The sequence below is a fragment of the Dermacentor andersoni genome, chromosome 6 (genome assembly GCF_023375885.2).
Source record: "Dermacentor andersoni chromosome 6, qqDerAnde1_hic_scaffold, whole genome shotgun sequence".
NCBI classification, from domain to species: Eukaryota; Metazoa; Arthropoda; class Arachnida; order Ixodida; family Ixodidae; genus Dermacentor; species Dermacentor andersoni.
In genome coordinates, this window is record NC_092819.1 from 142,322,230 (window position 1) to 142,344,643 (window position 22,414).

Here is a 22,414-nt window from a genome sequence, read left to right on the forward strand (position 1 = left end):
AGGCTATGGGGAGGTAGGCGGATGGGTTAGGGGGGCGGCGTTGTGCTCCGGCAGCAACTGTGCGTATCGAGACAAGGTGCAACGGGGAAATGATGATGGCGCCTCAATCTCACGCTACTTTTTGAATATTCGCGGAGCGTAGCAAGTGTTTTGTATAACTGTTTTTTTCTTTCTTTTTTACAGCTGTTTTAAGCTACGCCAATACGGGGCGAGCCTGCGTACAGGCACTCCGCGTACTGCTCTTTCCTTGCTTTACGAATCACTGTGTGTAGCTCAAAGTATTCATTCATAATTTTTTTACAGCGCAGCTGTTTATGGCTATAGGCTTCTGTCCACTGCTAAACTGTGTAAGCAAAAATATTAACCGATCCCGGCGATAGTGCACAAAAGGTCCAACTGCAGTGGCACCTACCCCTGTGGACTCCGGGTGGTGGGTTCTGGCACCTGCAACGCGTCCTTGAACTACCCTCATATCTGGAATCCAAATGGTTCCAGCCACAAGGGTAACAACAGAGGTCTTTATTCGAATGGAAAAGATAGCATTAGGGGAAGAGCGAAACCACCCCAGAAAAATGAAGTGTAAACGTAAACACAAAATGACAAGTTTTCACTGTTCAGATCGGATCTGAGCTCAAAATGCAAACAAGCGTTCACCATGTCTGCGCTCTTTCTCGGCGTTCCGAGCGGTTCCGTATCTAGTTTCCTTTCCTTCCGCTCTCCCACAGTACAGTCCGGACTCAGTTCTCCCGTGGGAGTCCGGACTGTAGGGAATATGATGGAATTACCATAATAACAAGAGAGGTGATAGAATAATGTGTGTGCGTACCTATCGTCGCGATGACCACCGGTCAGGACAATAAATGTGTGCGTAGCTTTGTTGGGCCTAGACTCTGTGCAGCAGATAACGCGTGCAGTTTGCTAACGAAGTCGCCGTTTGCCGGCGGAAGGGGAACGACAAGCGCTTTGCCAAGGGTTGCCATGCTGCTAACGTGGACTGACTGGAAACCGTGCCATTCATAAAAGATTGTGTCGACACCATCGGCGATGATTGCGAAAGCAAGCAAATAACCCGAATGAAGGAACGCATGAGCAGGCGAACTTAACAAACAAACGAGCGAGTGATCAAACAGCCACTTCACCCCCCCCCCCCCCCTGCAGGCCTGCCAGTCCACCCCCTCTGCCAAGCCATTTATTGCAACTTGGTTTTGCTAAAGCACATGCACTTCCACACAGCGTCTTTATATCACAAGTTCAAGCAGCGACCATCTACCACCATCTGCTATAGACCACGTACTACCACAAATAAATAAAACCATGTTAAATAGCCCAACAAAGCTACACCTTCTAAAATAATACTAGAAACTAAGAACTGTAGGAGTCACCAACAAAAGAACTGCGTGGAGAGGAGGGTCAAGAGAACAAAATCGTGCTGGAGCGTGTATCGAGAGAAGAGCATTCAGCTACGGTCGATTTAATGAGTCGGTAAAGAAAGATAGAATTCGGCTATATATGATAAATAACTAGTGAATACATTAGGGTAAGCGTTAAAAAAGGTATTCGGTTACCAGCGTTACACGTTCATGCGATCCGCAGTTTTTTGATTGTCTGATATTTTAACTTCCGGAGTAATGTAAGGCGACGATGCTGCTGTTCATGTAATGATGTGGAAAATAAATGTCTACTACGAGTAGAATTGCAAGACAATTCAAACCATAACGCGAAATATTTTAAGAAAGAAAGGCTCATTTGAAATTCGACGAAGGAACAGAATAAGAAATATACGCACAGCAGCGCATAAGAGCGATTACACGAACGAAAATAAACAAAAAGTGGCATTCGGCATAAAAGGGAAAGTTTGTCTCCAATGATGTGTAATTGTTTATTCATTCCAGGCCAATTTTTGCTTCATTCATTTTATTCAGTTACGAAGCAGGCGCCGTCAATGGAACGCAGATCGCCCACACTCTATCGCCAACACTGGCGCTTCGCTACTCGTCATTTTCTTCATTTCGTCCAATGGCCTTTGCAAGAGCGTCCGTGATAAAGCTTGGAATTGCCTCAGCTTCGTTTGGGCCCATAATCAGTGCAGCTGCAAAGTGACACATCAAAGGCAGTGGTTCATTTGTATGACCCAACAGGTGAGATCCAACGATATGTCTTGATATTTAGAGCCATCATTTTTTTAATTTTGACAGTTCAAGTATAAAGCAGAGTCATTTATTCCCCCAAAATTAGAACAAACTGTCTTTCTTCAGTGTCATTTCAAATTCTGGATTTCTGGGAACACCGAAAGTCATCTTGTAAAGACAGCACCTACAACATACCACTTTTGTTACGGGTTTGATAGGCTTCGAAAGACAGATAAACTGAATGACACATCGTAGTCAAGAAAGAACGTGCAAGAGGTTTCACAATGGACAAGGAAAACTTATGTTCTTTTCATTTTATATGATGGCATTGTCCCTGATTGAAAATTCGCTTGTTCCCCGATCGCCAAGAAGAAGAAATCAAAGTGATGCGGGGAACCAAAAGCTGACAGATCCAGTCACTAAATATTGACTGCTCGAACGTAACAACTAACACTTATGCATATACTTATGTCAGGGTGCACCCTCGTGGGCACAAAGCGTGCTCGGCTGGCGACCCTTGTCACTGTCACCGCAGGCATGGCGCCTGAGTGAGCGCATAAAGGCCTGTGTGCATCAAGGTGGTCGGCAGTTCGGGATATCTCAGTAAGAAAGGTCACGTTCTTCGTGTGTCTGATCTGCCCCGCTTTACGCAACTGAGAGGTACAGAACAAGCTTTAGCAATAATATGTAATCAAAATAATTAGTGTCCAGGTATAGCCTTTTAGTCGCATCAAGCTAAGGTTTTATATATGCAATTTGTTTTGAATAGCGTATGTTTGTTTAGACATAGCAGGGTGATTACTTATTGTTATGGCAACCCATTTCAGCCAAAGGTGAATGTTTTCGAAATGCACTTACAGCATAACTTCACTGAATTGCCAAAAAATTATACGTAAAGGAACAGCTCAAGCTATTGCAACTCAATCATGCAGAGCATCTAGAGAAAAGGCTACTGGCAGCGTCAAATAGATTCTTTTTTGCAACCCCCCCATTTGACTGCCAAATAGCAAATTTATTTTGATTTCACTAAGAGTACCAAAATAATAGTTGCCGAGGTATTAATTTGAAAACCCTTCAAAGGTTTCAAATGCGTTACATCGATACCAAACTGCAGTAAAAGATAGTGAACACCTGAGCAGTGCATTGCAATAGAGGGAATGAGACACCAAGAAGTGGCATTCTTCTTGGCCACCTCAAGAGATTATAATTTTTCATTTCTTTATTCCTATATCGCCATGAACGCATAAGAAATGAAGATTTTTGAGGACAATTTTTGCAAACTCTGTCGCCATCTCCTTTCGAGTGGGTACCCACCCAAGTCAAGTGTAAATAATACCCTCTTTGGCTGCGTAATCTTACCGAGTGTGGCAGCAACCACCACGAAGAGGTGTTTCCCAAGCAAGCTGTCCATGTCCTCGACTAGAAAGCTGGGCAGAAAAATGTATCGATATTTTTTTAAATATTATTCGTGCAACAATAATAGACTGATGCCTTATCACTACCTTTATCTACTCCTCTGCTTTCGTATTTGAATTTAGGTTCTAAAATATATGGGATAATTATATATACAACATATATAAATAATTTTGCTAGTATTTGTGAATTTGCAACAACTAATTAGGAACTCTTCGCGAAGAGTTCTAAAAATTTTGCCCGGAAACGCAATTGAATACAACCATAATGTGCTTACAGTGTGACAACGCTGGCACAAAGATTAGGCTGCATATTCGAAGTATTTTACAAGTGTTTATATAACAAATGATATAATTACAATTATAATTAATCAGATAAATATGTCCCAAGAGCTTAACGAAAGTCGTTTTCTAAAATACAACATAAGTGTTGGGCATTTAGTCCTAAACGAATTTTGCATTATTTTTGCGTTTTGCGCCCCAGGCTTCACAAGTTTTCAGCTCTAACTAAAATCAAGTTGAAGAGTTCTATGTTGCAGTTGAACTTGTAGTTGGTTGAAGGCTAACGCCATTCTTTCTTTATTTAAGAGCAAATGAGGTTATCCCATGGCAATATATTCTAAAGACCACCATATTAACGCATACGTAAAACACATTCCAATTTCCTTATGGCAGTACAAGAAAAAAAAAACATCCACCACAGAAACATGAACAAATGATAACAGTGAAACATGGCAACTTTTTTCCCCAAGATTCTTCTCCACGTTAGCTTCAGCCGATTCTAAATGTAAGCTATGTTTTTTAATCTATCATATTTTTAACCCGATTATCATTGTTACGCAGTCATCGTTCGACACAAGCTGTTGGCTTCTGTAGAGCGATGACTGCCTTTTTTCCAAGCGTCTTGGATGTTCTTGCCGAATCTACTACTCATCAGTCTTATTTAATCATGCTGCGAGTGTGAAGCCAATACTTCGTCTGCGCGAAGAGTCCGCCTCTCATCCTCGACCCCGAGTCGCAATAGTTGACTGAAGGTATGGGATTGGCGAACCAGTATCTCAACAACAGATAGAAAGCTGTGCGGTAGGAGACTCGAAGACGCCCGTTACACCGCTAGATTGCCGCTACGATACCAAATCAAATTTATGTGGATCTGGGCATTTCCACTGGCTCCGCAAAAGCAGGAAATCGACTGTAGACGCTCGAGCACATGACAAGTGATTACGGATATATCTATACAGAAAACACCATACCCATTTATGGGTAGCGCTTGGTGTATGCTAGTTACTCATCTACTCATAGCACGTCTTTTGCCGGCTTCTGAAGCTTAGAGAGACGGAACAAGTTTTTGCTGTGTTTTTATGGATGGTGCTTCACTGGCAGCCGTGCCGGGCGCAGGCGAAGCCAGGGAAGTGTGGCGTGAGGCGGTTTCGTGCGGCAGCTTCTCCTTGATTTCAGGCACATGGTGCGCTTATTGGCGTACTTGCTTTTCAAATATATCTGCCGTAGCACTATTTCTTATTGGTTTGCCTCTTATGGTGTGTTGTCTCTTGATATCCGGGGTTGCGCCACACTGCATGGCTATCAGCGAAGCAACGAGTGAACCCCCCGCACCCCCTGTCTCGTTTTTCTGAAGTAGTTGGCCTTGTGACTCCTAACCTACAAAGTTTCGCGAACTGCCGACTCCTTCACGTTTGCCGAACGGAGGAATCCGGTGGCAGGCCACGACAGGACTGCTGCCTCGACGAAAGGTGAATGCGACATGGACGGCGTCAGTACCCGCCCCGCTTCGTTGCTCCCGATGTCGGATCACGAAAGAGATTTAAGGCAGAACCAACCCAATATTAGAAGAGAGAGTCCTTACCAGGCGCCCTGCAAGTTTGGTGCACTCTTCAGCACTGCTATCTCTACGCTATTACCTCCTATATATGTACATATTGTATAAAGCGTTTCGTCTCCTCTTCATCTGCCCCAAGAGTCCGTCTCTCATCCTCAACCTCGAGTTGCTGTATTGGATTAAGGCTATGGGATTGGCGAACCTGTATCTCAACAACGGATAGAAAGCTGTGCGGTATGAGGCTCGAAGACACCCGCTACATCACTCGATTGCCGCAACAATACCGACCGGTGCCAGCTACTTTAGCTGGGTTAGTGCCTGATGTTTGCTTTATATGTCTCTAGACTTCTCTAGCACAGGCAGATGTTAGGATAGTGATTTGTATTTCGGTGACCTATGACTTATAAATTTACTTTCTTTAAACAGTCGATTCTATCTTGACGTAAGGGAAAATGTAGTGGACAAGCAACACGAGGAACGAGGTCACGATGGAGGGATTCCACGTTCAGGACGTCAGTCAAATTTGCGAGGAGTTGAGCTTTTCCACCGGCTCCGCAAAAGCAAGGAAATCGACTGTAGACGTGATCCAGGCAGAGGACGTGACGATCGAGGAAGCTGACGAGGCTTGGGAAATGATTGTTGAGTGAAAGTTGCAGGCAAAGGGACGAGGTGGATGTGAGAGGCGTCAGCATGAAGAAGTAGAAAAGCGCAGGAGGCGCGAGCGAGAGGCAGAAGAGCCAGCATAGCAGCACGCTCTATGGATGGAGGGACTTCAACAGGAAATTCAAGAAATTAAATGAGAAAGAGTCCGAGGCTATTTCTACGCCTTCAAGGCCAGCGATGATATTGTTATGATTTCTGATTTTGAACGAGTGTCTAAAGAAGTAAGTGTCAGCCCTGACTTCTGGTCTGAGAGCGTGATCTTGTTGCTCCCTTCTACGTCCCGTGTATTTTTAAAGCCCTGCGTGGTACGGAGAATAGGGACTACGATGAATGCTAAGGATGATTGCGTTCAGCTAGGCCAACTGCGAAGGCCAAGATGATAGCGAGAATGCCGAGTCTGTCGAGGACAGACCGCCTATGAGGATGGCTACTAGCTCAGGAAGCATTGGAAATCCTGTGGTGCTGGTGCGCACGCTGTGTGACGAACGCGAACACGACGTTCTTTCGTCGTCTGGAGAGGCCACCATGGAAACAGTGGCTCACAGTGGCACTTTTAATTACGATGGAAGCGATAAAATCTAGTCTGCGGAGCATTGACCGCAGCATAGATCGCATAGACCGCAGGGCGAGACGGCTAGCTGAGATCGCGTCAGATGCAGTCATGTTCTTTCAGAAGTACAGACATCTAGCAACGACCACGAGCCTACCTTGGCGTTGTCGCTCGGAGTGGTATTGTTGAAACAAAAACGCAGAATACTAGGGAGTAACAGTGCCAACATCGCAAGCTTCGCCAGCCACGTCTAGGGCAAGCGCCGAAAACACAAACCGAGAAACTTGCGCTCGGGTGGCGATACGAGCCGGGTCAAGAGCACCAACCGACAAGACGTTAGAAAAAATCCGGTTACCCACTACGGCATGCCTCATAATCAGATGGTAGTTTTTGGGACGTAAAACCCCATAAACTAATTTAAGTGTGACAGACCGTGATGCTTCAGAGGCTCAGTCGTTATACTGGAGAGCACGAGGTTGTGGGTTCGAGAACCGGCCAACGGTGCCGCATTCGGAGGAAGGAGAAAGTCAAAATTGGCTGCCGCTTAGCTCAGCTATTGGATCGGATCGGAAAACATTTATTGGGCTCTAGAAAAGAGATCTTCGCGGCTTCAGACGGCCTCTTCCATCTTCTGATGGATTCTTGTGTCTGCAGTCATAGGGTTGGTGCCCTAGTCCAAGGCTCCACTGAGTATGGCCAACCCGCGAGCTCGCTCTACTAGGCGCTTTTGGCCATTCAAGCTTACGCTGGAAAGCATACTCTACCACTGTTCCGCACTCGGGTTTTTAATTTTATAGATAGTTGGGGACTCAATATTTTGACAGGCCCATGATATGTGGTACAGATCTGGTTTCTCTCCGCACCATGGGCACTTAGCCTCATATTGTGTAGGGAAAATTTTATTCAGAAGGTTTAGATTCGGGAAAGTACCCGTCTGCAGTTGTCGCCATGCAACAGCATCCTCTCCGCTTAGATCAGCTAACTCCGGATATGCAAAGCTAAAGCTTCGTTTGGTTAGCCTGGTTAAGCCTTGGTTTCACTCGGTTAACTTTTCATTTAGCTGCAGTTATTATACTTAGGTGTGGAATTTTCGCTAAGCCAGGTATGACGGCTTGCCTAGCTCGGTGTATAGACACGACTGTGGTTAGGCTTGGGTAGACGCCGGTTGCGCCACAGGGAAAGCGCAAGTGCTAGACATGGGAAGAGACACCGAAAACTTGGGCAGCGTGGGAACTCAAACGGAGAGAGCCCGAACGCGGTGGCCATATTGATTTCGCTGGTGCGACGCCTGTTGCACAGCTCGCCTGCCGACATTCGCTGGGTGGTCAGACACCGCTCGGTGGCGACGGCTGAAAGCTTCCCGCTCCCCCGCAACGCTCAGAGAAGACGCTTCGGTCTCACTCTAATCCATGGCCGAACTCGCACTGAATAGCCGATCGCGGCCCTCCTCTTGCTACGTTCACACTTGGTCTCGTAGCAGGCGGGAGCGGAAAAAAACACGACAAAACCCGCCCGTCGAGGCAGAAAAACGGGCAGAAAGCCAGGCTGGGAAAAAGTGGTCTCGGACCGATTTTTTCGCCTCGGCGAAGCGGGAAGCCGTTCCGCTTGACCGGAAGCTGTGCTAGCATGTAAACATGCGGGCGTAAAATTTAACATTTTCCGTTGTTCATTGTCTATCTTTAGGAAAAGCAACTAGCTAAATCTATCGAAACTATGTCTTGTTTATCTTCCATGGTAGGTGAAAGTTAAAAACGACACGCGCAGTTGCGCGATATGATAGCTTTTAGTAACCGATGGGTCAATGAATGAACGTATGTCTTGAAATAGTGGGATGAACAGCGCCACCACGTGAACAAACGTGCGCAAACTAGATGGATGTGGGCGAAAGCGGTAGTGGTTTCCGCTGCAGCGGCGATAGAAATGTGAACATATTGTACATGCGCGGAAAAAATTTTCGGGCCGCTTTGACTTTTCCTCCCGCTTGCCGTTTCTCAAGTGTGTACGTAGCATTAGCTAGGCGCGCGGTGAGTCGCGTGGTCAGGCGGCGACTCAGTTGCGGAGAGCGCATGCGCCAAGCTGGTGGCGGCGGCAGAGAACAGCGCGGCGCGTTGCCAAGGCTACGGCGTAGGTGGGGTCAGATGAAGGTCAAAGTGCTGGCTAATGGGGAAACTCGGCTCGACGCGGTTAGTAAAGCTGACGCCTGAAAACCCGAGTGGTCTAAATCCGAAGCTTAGGCGGTTGTCAAAATGTAGAATAGGCGTGACGCATGTCGGCCAATAAATGATTTCACTGAAATTGGGAGGCCGCGAATGCAGCCTGTTCCCAGTGCTGTCAAGGCATTGTAACCATACGAACGTAGTGAAGCGTCGGGCAAGTTCGAAATTCTGCTTCAATGGCCGCTCCCTTCCTGGGTGAAAGAAAGGGCCTTCCGAACAAATGGACAGCGCTCACGTGGTTGCGTGAATGGGCGCCATCCCAGAATTGTGAGCCCACTGGTCGAATGTCGCAGCTGCTTCGGTAAACTCAGTTTTGTACTTCTCTCGCGATTGGACAGTGCACAGACTCACGATTGGTCGGCCCACTCGAGCCCTTGTGAAGTAGTGAAGATGTGAAGAAGAGCGCATTGGTTTTAATCTGTCGGTCTTTTCTGGTCACGATAAACAGAAATGTCGTTTGTTTGTTGCTATTTTTTTTACTTAAATCCGATTGTAAAGAGAACGTCAGCGTTTCCGTTTGTTTGTTGTATTTACGTGCATATAGGCTAGGAGCAGCATAAATGCCTCATTTTTTGTGACTTCATTCGTGTACCATACGCAGTAGTAGTGACAGGGTAGAATCTTGATTCACCTTTGTTTCTATAGTTCGTGTGGGTTAGTGTATTTCTTTGTTAGTTTGTTAGGACTGTTTTTGTTCTTAAAAACGTGGTATTAGTTTTGGTGAGTGCATTAAGATAAAACTAAGGGGAGGGCAAAATCAGTTGGCATTTGCGGTGGTCGGATGTCATTCTGTTCTTTTGCGAATTGGCGCCCGATTGCAGCGCTAAGCCATTGTGCTAAGCCATTGCGGCCAGCCTTTCGGGGGGAAAATTAAGTCATCTGCGGCAACTTTGGTCTTTAGTAACCTACCTGCATTGCAGTCGATAATCGCTTACCAAACAATTCTGATTTGATTACTAGTTCCATGCGTTGACAATTGGGGAAAGCTCCGTATCTCTAATTTTCTCTCACATACCTGTCTAGTGTTGTTCGGAAACCTTTTTCTTTGTTTTGCTTAGCGTAGCCAGATCTCAGAAAGAGCTTTTTCGGTGACATTGGTCTGGTGGTTTGAAGAGCCTATCGGAGGGTGCTTGCTTTGTTCGCAGTTGTCTGACGTTGTTGATTCTCAGTGGTTCCAGTGGACCTTCTAAGCGCCAAGCATTAGTGACGACCACTGTCGGAAAAACGCGGCAATGCCTGTCCCTCCAGTAAATGAACGACGTCACTCAACTAGGGCATCCAATCGTGTGAGCTTCGTCGAACAGCTATACTTCTGATAGCATTTAGTGGTGGAGGCGGTGCTGTTGTGCCACACTGCGTGCCTATCATCGAGTTAACGGTCGCTCTCATTCCTCCCCTCGTTATTCTGGAGTGGTCGCCCTTGTGACTGACAACCTGCAAAGCTCTACGAACTGGCAACACCTTCCCATGGGTCTAAATGTGGAATCCGATGGCTCGCCGCACCAAGACTGCTGCCGCGACGAAAGGATAATGTGATACGGTTAGCACATACCCCCGCCTCATTCCTGCGGACGATGGATGGCCAAAGGGATTTAAGGCAGAACCGGTGCATTGTAAGAGAGAGTCACTAGCAGCCACCCCGTCGGACTAGTGCGCTCTTCGTTAGCGCTATCTGTACGCTATTACCTGCTGTAGCTGCACATATTCCATAAAGCTTCTCGTCTCCTCTCCGCCTGCCTCAAGAGTCCGTCTCTCGTGCCCGACCCTGAGTCGCAATACCCGTGAGGGCTTTTAAGGTAGTCTGAACCCGTTTGCGATAGTTGTTTTTCTCATAGGTAATGTGTTTTCTCAATCGCCAGCGTTTCCAATCCTCGCCACTAAGGTAAGCGAGGCTGTCGGCACGGCATTGTACAACTTATGTCTACCAAATGCACTGCTCCGGCCTGCTCGCATAGTGTCTGGCATCGAGCAGATAGATTAGAAGAACAAAAAATGGTGCCGAATACACGTGTACTCGAAGTGCTGCTGCAAAGTAACAATGCGCCAAATTCCACAACAAGGCAGCTTAGTTCTAGGCGTTTTAGTCGATAGCGCTTTGTACGCCGTACATCCTCCTAAAGAAAACGTCAGTGCTTTCCACGCACGGCAACAGCGTCGATCGCCTTTCTCGCAGGCGGATCGCACATAAATTTTGGCGTCCTATCTCGTGGAAGTTGCTCGGCGCCCATTGGCGTGGGTGCACCTGCTTCTGGCATTTGCGTTTGAACGAAAAAAAATTGTCACCCATTCATCCCGCAGGCTAAGAAGACAAATTTTGTGCTTGTTGAACGCCAATATAGCCTAGAAAACACAAAACAAGCCCACATGACTTACTCAGGAATATTATGTTCTAAACGTACTATCCATGTCAAAGATTTACTGCAGGAGTTAAGGATGATGGAGAAGTACTTTTGGCTTAAATTTATATGTAGATCAGAAAAGGTTCATCCCGTAGACGCATGTCAGAAAACGGCTGGATAGATTGGACATAACGGTCGAGGTCTAGTACAAGAAAGTGAAACGGTCTCACATTTGAGCAAGGTATGCAAAGCGGGATATGCTTTAACAAAAGAACCACAAAGATGCTAATTTTCTCACCTCCTTTTCTTTGTTACAAAGCTCTAAGGTAGCCATACGAAGGAGACAGGATTCTCTATGCAAACAAGTAGCACACGAGCCCGTAACAAGGCATGAGCTGACTCCTACTTTTTACGCAATATTCCTCACTATTTTTTTATACCCTTGGTCAATTTCGGCTCGGGGTTCACGCACGTAAATGCAAGGAACAGCTTCATGAGCAATGAAAGCCCATCATCTCTACTTTGAATACCTCTCACTTTGAGCGTATCAATTGGAGCTTAATGGATGAAAATTTGCCACGCGAAATATTTCTCGTGTCTTCTGTGTTTTACAACGCGAAACAAGTGTTTGATTGTGCAGAACATACTTATAAAACCACTAAAATGCCGTCCTGTAGATAAACATCACTGTTATGCAGTCTAGAAGTAAGGCATTTATATTCTAAGGTAGAAATGTGTGTGCGGGGGGGGGGGGGGCGCTACCCTGCACAGAGTTATCTCTTCCTCATCGTAACGGTACCGCTGTCTGTTCAAGCTTTGAAATTTTAGAACCATATTTTCGAAGGCTCATGGAGAGTTGTCCCACAAATATGTCCTCCAATGTGGTGCTTCTCTATAATCAGATGTAGCATGTTTTCTTAATATGTAATTTGTGCTTAATTGCGTGTAATGTGTATTTGGGCTGATTTGTACTACCTATCGTAAACTGCTGTTCGCTTAACAGTCTCGGAAGAGAACAACAGTTTACGATAGGTAGCGAGACACTGGAAGTGGTAAGGGAATACATCTACTTAAGGCAGGTAGTGACCGCGGATCCGGATAATGAGACTGAAATAATCAGAAGAATAAGAATGTGCTGGGGTGCGTTTGGCAGGCATTCTCAGATCATGAACAGCAGGCTTCCATTATCCCTCAAGAGGAAAGTGTATGACAGCTTTGCCTTTCCAGTACTCACGTACGGGGAGAAACCTGGAGGCTTACGAAAAGGTTTCTACTTAAATTGAGGACGATGCAGCAAGCTATGGAAAGATGAATGATGGGTGTAACGTTAAGGGATAAGAAAAAGCAGATTGGGTGACGTAACAAACATGAGTTAAAGACATCTGAGTTGAAATCAAGAAAAAGAAATGGGTATGGCCAGGACATGTAATGATGGCCATTAAGGGTTATAGAATGGATTCTAATGGAAGGGAAGCGTAGCAGGGGGCGGCCGAAAGTTACGTGGGCGGATGAGATTAAGAAGTTTGCAGGGACAATATGGCCACAATTAGTACATGAACGGGGTAGTTAAAGAAGTATGGGAGAGACCCTGCAGTGGGGGGGGGGGGGCGTAACCAGACTGATGATGATGATGATGATGATGATGATTATGATGCTGATGGTTTCTATTCCCCAGTGTTCGGTAGCCAACCATTTCTTGTTAACACCCCTGCCTTCCCTCTTTATTTCCTTCGCCTCCTCTTGATGTAGTCAATTTGTGTTAAGTGGAGAAGGGGCGCGCAATGCCGGCGAAAACTTTCGACAAGAAGTTACGACGATGGTAACTGTCTCGGGGTGACATGAACAGATATTGTGTCAAACAAGAGAAAGACTGCGACGTCAGTGGCAAAACTGGTCCGGCGAACCCGCGTGATACCGTATTAGGTGGCGTAACCCGCCGCAACGGCTACCAATTTATTCCAAGAGGATGATGTGGGAAAGGGGCCGAGGAGGTCTAATGCGACACGGTTCCACAAGGACGGTGTTCAGCTGGCGCTGATCGGTTGGTAGCAGCTGAGGTGTTTTCCGGTGCTGGCAGGAATCACTGACCGCAACATAGTGTCGGATGGAGCGAACGAGGCCGAGCCAGTAGAACTGGGGGCGGACACGGTCTTATGTCTGAGTTACCGCAATGTTTGCTGCATTGTGTCAGCCATGGAGCTCGAAGAGCACAGTCTGTCGTCGATGTTTGGGGAAGGCCAGAAGAAGATTAGATGCAATAGCAGAAATATCGAAAATGCCGCTGGCGGTACTACCGTCGGCGTCTTGAGGCTCGTCGACTGGGTAGGGAGACAGTAAATCAGCTTTCTTGCGGAGACGGCGGGATTTGTAGATCACAAACTACGAATATTCTTGGAGGCGTAAATCCCAGCGACCAGGTCTTCCTGTAGGATCTTTGAGTGAGAGTAATCAGCAACGCGCGTGATGGTGCGTGACGACTGAAAAGGGTCAGCCTTATATGTTCGGGCGGAATTTCGCAACCGCCGAAACTAGGCCCAGGCACTCGCACTCAGTGGTGGAAAAGTTGCGCTCAGAGGATGAGAGGAGCCTGATGGGGTAAGCGATAACACGGTCGGTGCCGCGCTGGCGTTGTGTGAGTACAGCGCCGATTTTGTGGCCGCTGTCATCAGTACGGACTTCGGTAGGCTCAGAAATATCGAAATTGGCGAGAATGGGCGGCGTTGTGAGAAGGTCGATTAGATTCGAGAACGCAGAGGCCTCGTTATGGCCTTACTTTCTTCAAAAGCTAGGTTAATGGTCGTGCAATGGTGGCGAAATTTTTCACGAAGCGGCGGCAGTAAGAGCAAAGACCGATGAAACTGTGCATGTCCTTGACACAATTCCCAACAGGGACGTGCGTAACAGCATGAATTTTGAATGTCCCCGGTTGCACTTAGTTAACATGAACGAGATGTCCAAAGACGGTAATCTAGGGACGTCGAAACTGACATTTAGATGCGTTGAGTTGCATACCGGTTTGACAAAAAACGTCGAGGACCCGTGAGAGGTGCTCTAGGTTCATAAAGAATGTTGGGGAGAATACTATAAAGTCGTCTAAGTAGCACATGCAGGTGGAACATTTGAAACCATGAAGAAGGAAGTCCGTCACGCGTTGAAATGTTGTAAGAGCGTCACATAGACCGAACAGCATCAGTTTGCATTGGAAAAGACCGTCTGGTGTTACAAGGGCAGTCTTCTCGTGGTCTGGATCATCCACGGCAATCTGCGAGTAGCCGGAGCGAAGGCGAATTGATGAGAAATTGCCAGCACTAGGGTGGCAGTCAAGGGCGTCGTCAATGCGATGTAGGGGATACACGTTCTTTTTTTGACCCTGTGAAGGTGTCGATAATCCAAGCAAAATCGCCATGAGTCATATTTCTTTTTCCTCAGAGCAACAGGTGATGCCCATTGACTAGTCGATGGTTCAGTAATGTTCTTGTCAAGCGTTTCGCGAAAATTCTGCATGAATAACTTGACGGTCAGCCGGTGACACTCGATACGGGCGGCGATGAACAGGAGTTGCATCGCCGGTGTTTATGCGAAGTTGAGCAGCTGTAGTTTGGACCAAACGAAGATCGGTAAAGCCATATATATCATGGTAAGAAAACACAACGCGGTAGAGCTCATGAGCCTGCTCGGATGGTATGTCGGGCGAAATGATTCTCTGTAAGCCGTCTATTTTACAAGTTACAGACAGTGATGGTAGAGGAGAGTTAGTTGAATTTTAGTCTACTGCAATAGAAACTGCTGAGTGATTCTCAAATGAGCAAAGATGGGCCAGAGACATTCCGCGTGGCAGTGTTTCTGTGGTCAAGAAAAAATTGACCACTGGCAGGCAGACGCTATTCGCCGTAACAGATAAAACTGTACGAGGTAGTGTGATAGCGTGTGTAAGGATGACGTCTTCCATGTGAACTTGCTATTTAGTGACCGTTGGGCACAGGTGGGGATGACACAAAGTCCATGTAAGTCGGTGCCGAAAGTGGCAAGAGAACGACGTATGCAGAACTGATGCGTCGGGGGTGGTTCTGCGGGATCCACAACAGGCAGGTCAAGGCGCAGAGTATTGGCCGAGCAATCTATGAGAGCAGAATACGCGGAGAGGACGTCCAGGACGAGGAGTTCTGGATAAACACACACAAAATTGCCGCGCGACTGGCCGCTCAACGCACTTTGCGCGCATTCGCGGGTTTCTTTCATGCTCGGAAAAACACTTTCATATAGCTGGTATCGATGAACAGAAAGCTGCATCGGGAGTTTCTCATGTTGCTCAACAATTTTATTTTCTTATTGGCACTTTTCATATAATTTCATTAATTGAGAATCTGATTATACTTAAGACTAATTGTCTAATTAGAGGGTATGAAAAGAAACCTTAGTATCTCGAAGCGACGGCAAATAACATCACCTCCCATATGACTAGCTACGTAGCATTTGCACGTTTCGAAAGTTTAGTGAAGTGAAACACCCTCTGGACAAATAATACTAGTTGGATTAAAATGCATTATTTGCTGAAATACACTGCCATATATAATTATTCTTTCAATACACTGAAGGCTGAGGACATCTATGTTCAGCCCTATATCAAACTGTATATGTGTGCTTCTCTCACCTCTGGAATGGATGCAACAAAAGCAGATGCGACGGAGACCACGAGGATGCTGAAGTGATAAACGTTCTTACCACCGCTTTATACATCCGCTCTCAGATGTCACGTGCTCTACCTACTGGCAAAAGGAATCAAGGCGATGCACAATTTTCTTGCTGGAGAAGTGAACAAAAATTACTTTACAGTTGATTACACATCAAACTTGACATTTTCATTAGCCAGTTTCCACGTTCTCTTCAAAAGTCCTCCAAACAGGTGTCCATTGCCCTCATGAACTCTCGACAGAAAAATTTATGAACAAAGCTTTTTTCCTGAGTGGTATGTCGTGTACACAGGCTGATGGAATACTTAGACATCGAGCACTACCATGCGCTCATACCCCTACTGTCATACCTGATACCGCCGGAATCGCTTTTCTGGCTCTTTCTTTCTGCTTTACGATTTATTACTGGCATCTGATTGCTTTTTGCGCATACATACATATTCAGCTTCAAGTATGCGTGGGAATATAGGACTACGTTTTTAACAAACACTAAATATTTAGATGCGGTGGCATTTAGAAACCTTGCTTTACAATGGGCCTCCTAAGTACTATCACAAATTGACTATGCGGATGGCACTTGAGAGACGTCTTCAATTTCTCGGCTAAACGATTACTTCTGAGTCAGAGACTTCAAGAAACTCCAATATCTTGCACTATACATATTAAATTGGTAAATCGTCAAGTGAAGTTATCAGTAACTCAGTGACATATAATTAAACAAAAAAGGCCCACCAGAAATCCAGGTGTAACCAGATGACCGTAGCAGTGGTGGCTGCCCCCCCCCCCTCCCACAAATATAAATTTTTCATGATTATTCAGGTGTGTTGCAATCCAAGATTAAAACTGTACATGAAGATCAAGTTTTCTTAGCTTCTTGACTACCTTTTATCAGGGACCTTATGGAATGGTCTGCGAAATTTAAAAAGGTAAAAATTGATTTAAACATAATTTCCAAAAATGAAGAAGCAAACCACCTCAAATGCATAAGCGAAACAAGCTGAGCCCCCTATAGCAAATACCTTTCTGACGCCATCTCGCAAGCTTGCACAGATCAAGCTCTGCTCACGGAATTCAGTATTGCATTTCGAAATTTATGTTCTTAGTCTGTTTATTACATTTAAATGTGAAATAAATTGACCTTTTTTTCGCTGACATCCCATTGTCCTTTTTGATTACTGCCTCGACTCGTGCGGTCTTTGAGTTGTATGGGGAATTTGCAGATACAAGCGAAGCACGAACTACAAATACCGCAAACAGTGCAGGATACTTGGCGTATCCTCGTAGGAAGGCATTCAGTCTTTTATAAGAACCGAAAGGTGTTTTAGTTGAATTGTATGTATCATAGACACAACTCTATGAAAGCAGGAATGGCAGCGGAGAATAGACTAATTGCACAGCAATATATGTTTGATCTGTGATAATCGCATCGTCAGCTCAAACTTCCTAAACCTACCTTCCTGTTTCGCTGAGATAGTGCCAGAAACTATTCGGGGACATTTTAGCGAAGTTGGGTAGCGTTACTCTAAAGCAATGTGCTTTGACCGATGTAGTGCGCGCGAAAGGCGGCTTTGTACTTCGGCTGTTACTGCAGATGATGCTTATTTTCGTTTAAATCTAGCAGTTTTGCACTTGAGATGAACGATATCGGGGTTCATACAAGGGATATGCTTGCGCAGTTTCTTTCCCTGATTAGATGCAAAATTGTCGACACCATAACAGCACAAGTTCTTAACATGATTTCAAAAAGAAAATACACTGACACCAGAAATGTCGGTTTATACAGGGCTCCTGGTACTCACTTATGAAAGCGTCATCGTCACGCGAATTATATTTTGGACAATTTCCCGGGATGATTGTTATCTGGGCATTGTAGGCCCAAATGGATAAGAGAACGCTCACAATATTGCGACTCAACATAAAAAAAATAAGCAATAACGGTATATTCAATAAAACTGCGAAGAATAAGGAACATGGCTTGCAGAAAGATAGAACAGCCTTGAATGTAAGTTGGATTATTTACGATTTAAATATGATCAAGTGACAATATAATATTAAATATTATTTTCTTCATTCCATGTATACTGTTCCGATTTGTTTTCGTTCTCAATGGAGCCTGGATAATACGATGGTGAAATAAAAGCACTTTAGTTTTCGCGTAGTGGTGCATGTGTGCTTGCAAACCAAATAATTGTGTGACACATGTGGTGATCTGTACATCGCATATAACACGTCTTTGACACCGATATGCGCTGCAGAGGAACAAGCGCTGCTTTCGCGCCCCACTTGTTGCTTCGTAGCACAATCGCCGATGAGCTCTCTTTAAATAATTTGTCATTATTAGACTGCCGAGGGCTATGTGGAATAACAACCAGGGGGCTTCAATCTGGCGAAAGATGCCGCCCACGGATACGCCGAGATTGGCGTCTTTTCCTCCCTTGCTGCGTCTCAGCCCCTGAACATCACACAGAAACACTAGGGAAAGGCGATAGGGTGATAACCTAAACTTCCCGAGTCTGGTCAATGCGACACTGAAGCATTTCATATGCTAAGAGAAAGCCAAACTTTCGTTCCCTGATATTTGTGCCTCTCCGAAGACGGGATATCAGGGTTCACTGGGACAAAAGAAAGAGTTGTTTGAAGTGACAGAAATTGTTCTTGAATGAAGACTTCACAACTCATGTAATAAAGCACGCCCACTTCGTATGTATAGATTGTTTTCGTCCCCAGTGGAGCCTGGATAATACAACAGTGAAATAAAAGCACTTTACTATTCGCTTACCGATGCACGTGTGCTTGCAAACCAAATAATTGTGCGGCACATGTGGTGGTCTGTACGTCGAATATAACACGTCTTTGACAACGATATGCGCTATAGAGCAACAAGAGCTGTCTTAGCGCAACCCTTTGTTTCGTAGCACATTCGCCGATGAACTGTCTATAACTAATACGTCACTATTAGAATACACAGGGCGCAGTGGAATAACAACCAGGGGGCTTCCATCCGGAGAAGGATGCCGCCCACGGATACCCCAGATTAGCCTCTATTGCTCCCCCCCCCCCCCCCCTCGCGGCACGCTCTCAGAAATAAATTCTATAATCGCCGCAAGTAGAAATCTTTGGTGATAATGTAATAAGAACATGTACAGACCACTTCTGCACTAAGCCACGTTACGTTAATACGATGAGATTCGTAATTATATAAAGGTACTGTCTATTATGTAATTGGTTTGGCTGCACAAGGACAGACAGATAAGTTAATTGAAAGAAAGACAGAGTATAAAATGATAATAAGCAGCCGTAAATTAGAAAATTAGAAAATCACAGCTGTAGCGTCAACAATTTCAGTTCCACTGGCACACATTTGCAACTGCATTCTGAAAGACTGGTACTTTCCCGATGAATTAAAAGTAGCACGCGTAACTCCTGTACACAAAGGTGGAAAAAAAGATGACTTAGGAAACTATCGTCCTATCTCTGTTGTGAATGTGTTCACGAAAGTAACTGAACGCGTTAAATTTAGAACTATAACTGACTTTCTAGGAAAACACAAATTGATAGTACCCCAGCAGTTTGGATTTCAAAAAAAGAAAAAAAGTACACTGAGCTAGCGCTACTAGGCATTAAAGAAAAATTAGTGTGAGAATATTGAAAACAAACAGTTTACGGTGGGATTTTTTAGATATTAAGAAAGCGTTTGACTCAGTTACTCACTCTATATTATTAAAAAAAACTACCCGGTTACGGCTTAAGGGGCCAGGCTTATCAATTAATCAAAAGTTATCTCGAAAATCGCAAGCAGTACGTAATATTAAACAGCTGTTCTTCAGATCACAACATAATCTCAATGGGAGTACCACAAGGCTCGATATTAGGTCCCCTTTTATTTCTTTTATATGTTAATGACATCTGCAACATGCCCCATACTGAGGAGATAGTACTTTTCGCCGACGATACAAATGTATTTTTCATAGTAAAAATTTGGAGCAGGCCGAGTTAAAAACAAATACATGGCTAAGAGAACTATCACTATGGTTAGATGCAAATGAGTTACAGTTAAATACATGTAAAACGAAATATGTCATCTTCAGAGCTCGAAACTCGCATATAAAATGTAGTTTCAACCTGCGTTTTGAAGACGCAGTGCTTGAAAAGACGGGCAGTGTAAAATTCCTAGGTGTAATTTTTCAGGAGTATTTATCGTAGCATGACCGCATATCCCACCTCCTAAGTAAGCTACCTCAAACAATTGGCGCACTAGCGAAATTAGTTATTTAATTCCAAACAGATTAAAACCGGTTATATATCATGCGCTAACTCAGTCTTATCTACAATACTGCTTACTGATATGGGGCTCCAGAGCGACGGCAAATTTAAGTAAACTAGTGGTTTTACAAAAGAGAGCTGTTTGTGCTCTTGAACGCGTCCGCTTGAATGATACCACATCTCAATATAAAATGAGGTATAAATTAGTTCCACCAGATCTTCTTTATACACAGAAGCTCTCACTTTATATGTTCACGCAAATTAAAGAAAACTAGGGAAATTTTGAGTCTATCTATCTTCAAACGTCCACAGGCCGCAACTTTCGTGTAATTAACTATAAAGTACCTAAGATTAGAACTAATTATGGAATGCAAAGCTTGAGGTATAAAATTCAAAAGCTCCTAAATGAAAACAAGGAAGTGTTAGACCTAATAAAGCAATCGCCTTCAATAAATTTGTATAAAAGAAATATATGTAACCGAACATAGCTCGTTGCTGTGATGTGTGCTTTTCGTGCGAACTCTGTGTGTTTTAACGAAGCGAGTTTTAAATGCTATTCATGTAAGTCTGAGCCAAATGAATACTGTAGCGTTCTTATATGTAAGACGTAGCTAACTACTATGTCTGTTTTTGTTTCCTGATTCCTATGTTTGTTACTGAATGCGTACTGCAGAAAATCGTGACGTTTTTTATTGTTTGCCCAAACTGTGCTGCTCATGCTGTTTTTTTGGTTGCACATCGTGTGCTTGTTTTTCTTAGCTTGTAGTGTATAAGTATTTTCTCAATCTTGACTCATGAATTCCTTCTTCAGACCCCCCCTCTTCTTTTTCCCTTTTCTCTTTCTTACGCTGTCCCAATCGCTTCGCTGGAGCTTAGATTGTACAGGGGTCAGGGCCTCAGTCAGGCACATGCTAGCGCCTTTAGTCCTGACCCCTCTGGTTTTCTGTAAGCAAACTGGAAAACTTGTGAATAAAAAAAAAGGTAATCATAATGTTTAGTAAGTAACCATCATTCCGTAGACTACGAAATGCTTGCTCCTAAGTTTAACGACGTACATCAGGAAAAATAAGTAAATTCATGGGCTTTCCATGCTGAGGTGCAATGCCTGCCGTCGGATGCGCTCCTTCTTTTCGAGAGTGGGGAGGAATGAACTCGTCGAGAACCCAATAGCGACTTATTCACCGACCGACCCACGCTCACGGGATCGTAGGCAAAGAAAGCTTCGCCAGAGGAAATAATAGCCATCAAGAGGCTCTGCTGGGTTCACTCGAATTCACGGGTTCAAGGACTCCAGACTAGCCGAATCACCGAATCACAGCCCCTGTCAGACAGGAACCTCGCCCGTCCAGGCAATGAAACTTTCATTGAACAGGGCGCAGTTAGTGGCGGTGAAGCATTGAGCATGCACTTTCCTTTGTTATTAGGTTTTTAAGCTTCTTGAACAAACAGCCAAGAGTTGTTTGCTCGTTCACCACCACAGTATTAGGAAAACAAGAGCTTGTGATGAACAATGCGTGAACGAACACTGGCGTAGCTAGGGGCGACTGAACGCCCTATATGTCACCGCAGGGAGTTTCTCAAGGATTGACATCAAATGTCAGCTGGGTGTACATCATGAAGGGTGATTGCGGTGACACGAGCAGTATTTATTCAAAAGCAAGTCCATGAAAGAGTGGGTTCATAACGTAGCGAGATAAACCATTGCATTAATAAACGGTGGCAAGACGAGATTACGAGACTGGTACTAACTTCCACCTTAGGCGTACTGAGATCATCACATTTGAACACTATCGCATAACCAACATGGAATAGAACATGTTGATGAAGCAACTAGTTCATCAAACAGACGAAGTGGGCGAAAAAAACCATACCGCAACCCTACAATATTCCAGAACTTTGCACAATGTCATTACATCGGTGACAAAAAAAGTCATGTTAAAGCGTAAGAATATTAACCCTTGAGAAAATAAAGCCAACATTCAAGTCTACACGCGCTGATTAATCAATTTATAGAGGATGCATGATGAAAAAATAAATAAAGGCAAAGCAAACCGTTGACACAAGACCCGAAAAAGAGAAACCAGGTGGTGCTGTTTTTCTCCCAGGTTTTCGTTTGGACACAGTGCGTATTTTAGGAGATGCTTTCGCATGTCATTTTTTGGATGTTTGGTCAGCGCAGGCGCATTTTCCCCCAGCCTTTTGCAGAAGGCTGTTGACTGCAATCACGATTTTTTAGAGCACAGGTTTTGGGCGCTTGTTCCTGCGGCGAGCGAAGGCGTTGTCCTTCGTCATCGAGTGAACGAAAACAGCGAAA

General features: G+C 44.8%; 1 long non-coding RNA gene across 1 annotated transcript; it reads right to left on the minus strand.

Annotated features, from left to right (window-relative positions):
- Positions 1–1,875: 1,875 nt before the first annotated feature.
- Positions 1,876–15,842, minus strand: LOC129384681 (uncharacterized). Its single transcript, XR_008612355.1, has 3 exons — positions 15,798–15,842; positions 3,489–3,556; positions 1,876–2,089 (listed from the first exon to the last, which is right to left on the minus strand). It is a non-coding gene; the product is annotated as an uncharacterized lncRNA (long non-coding RNA).
- Between the last annotated feature and the right edge of the window lie 6,572 nt (positions 15,843–22,414).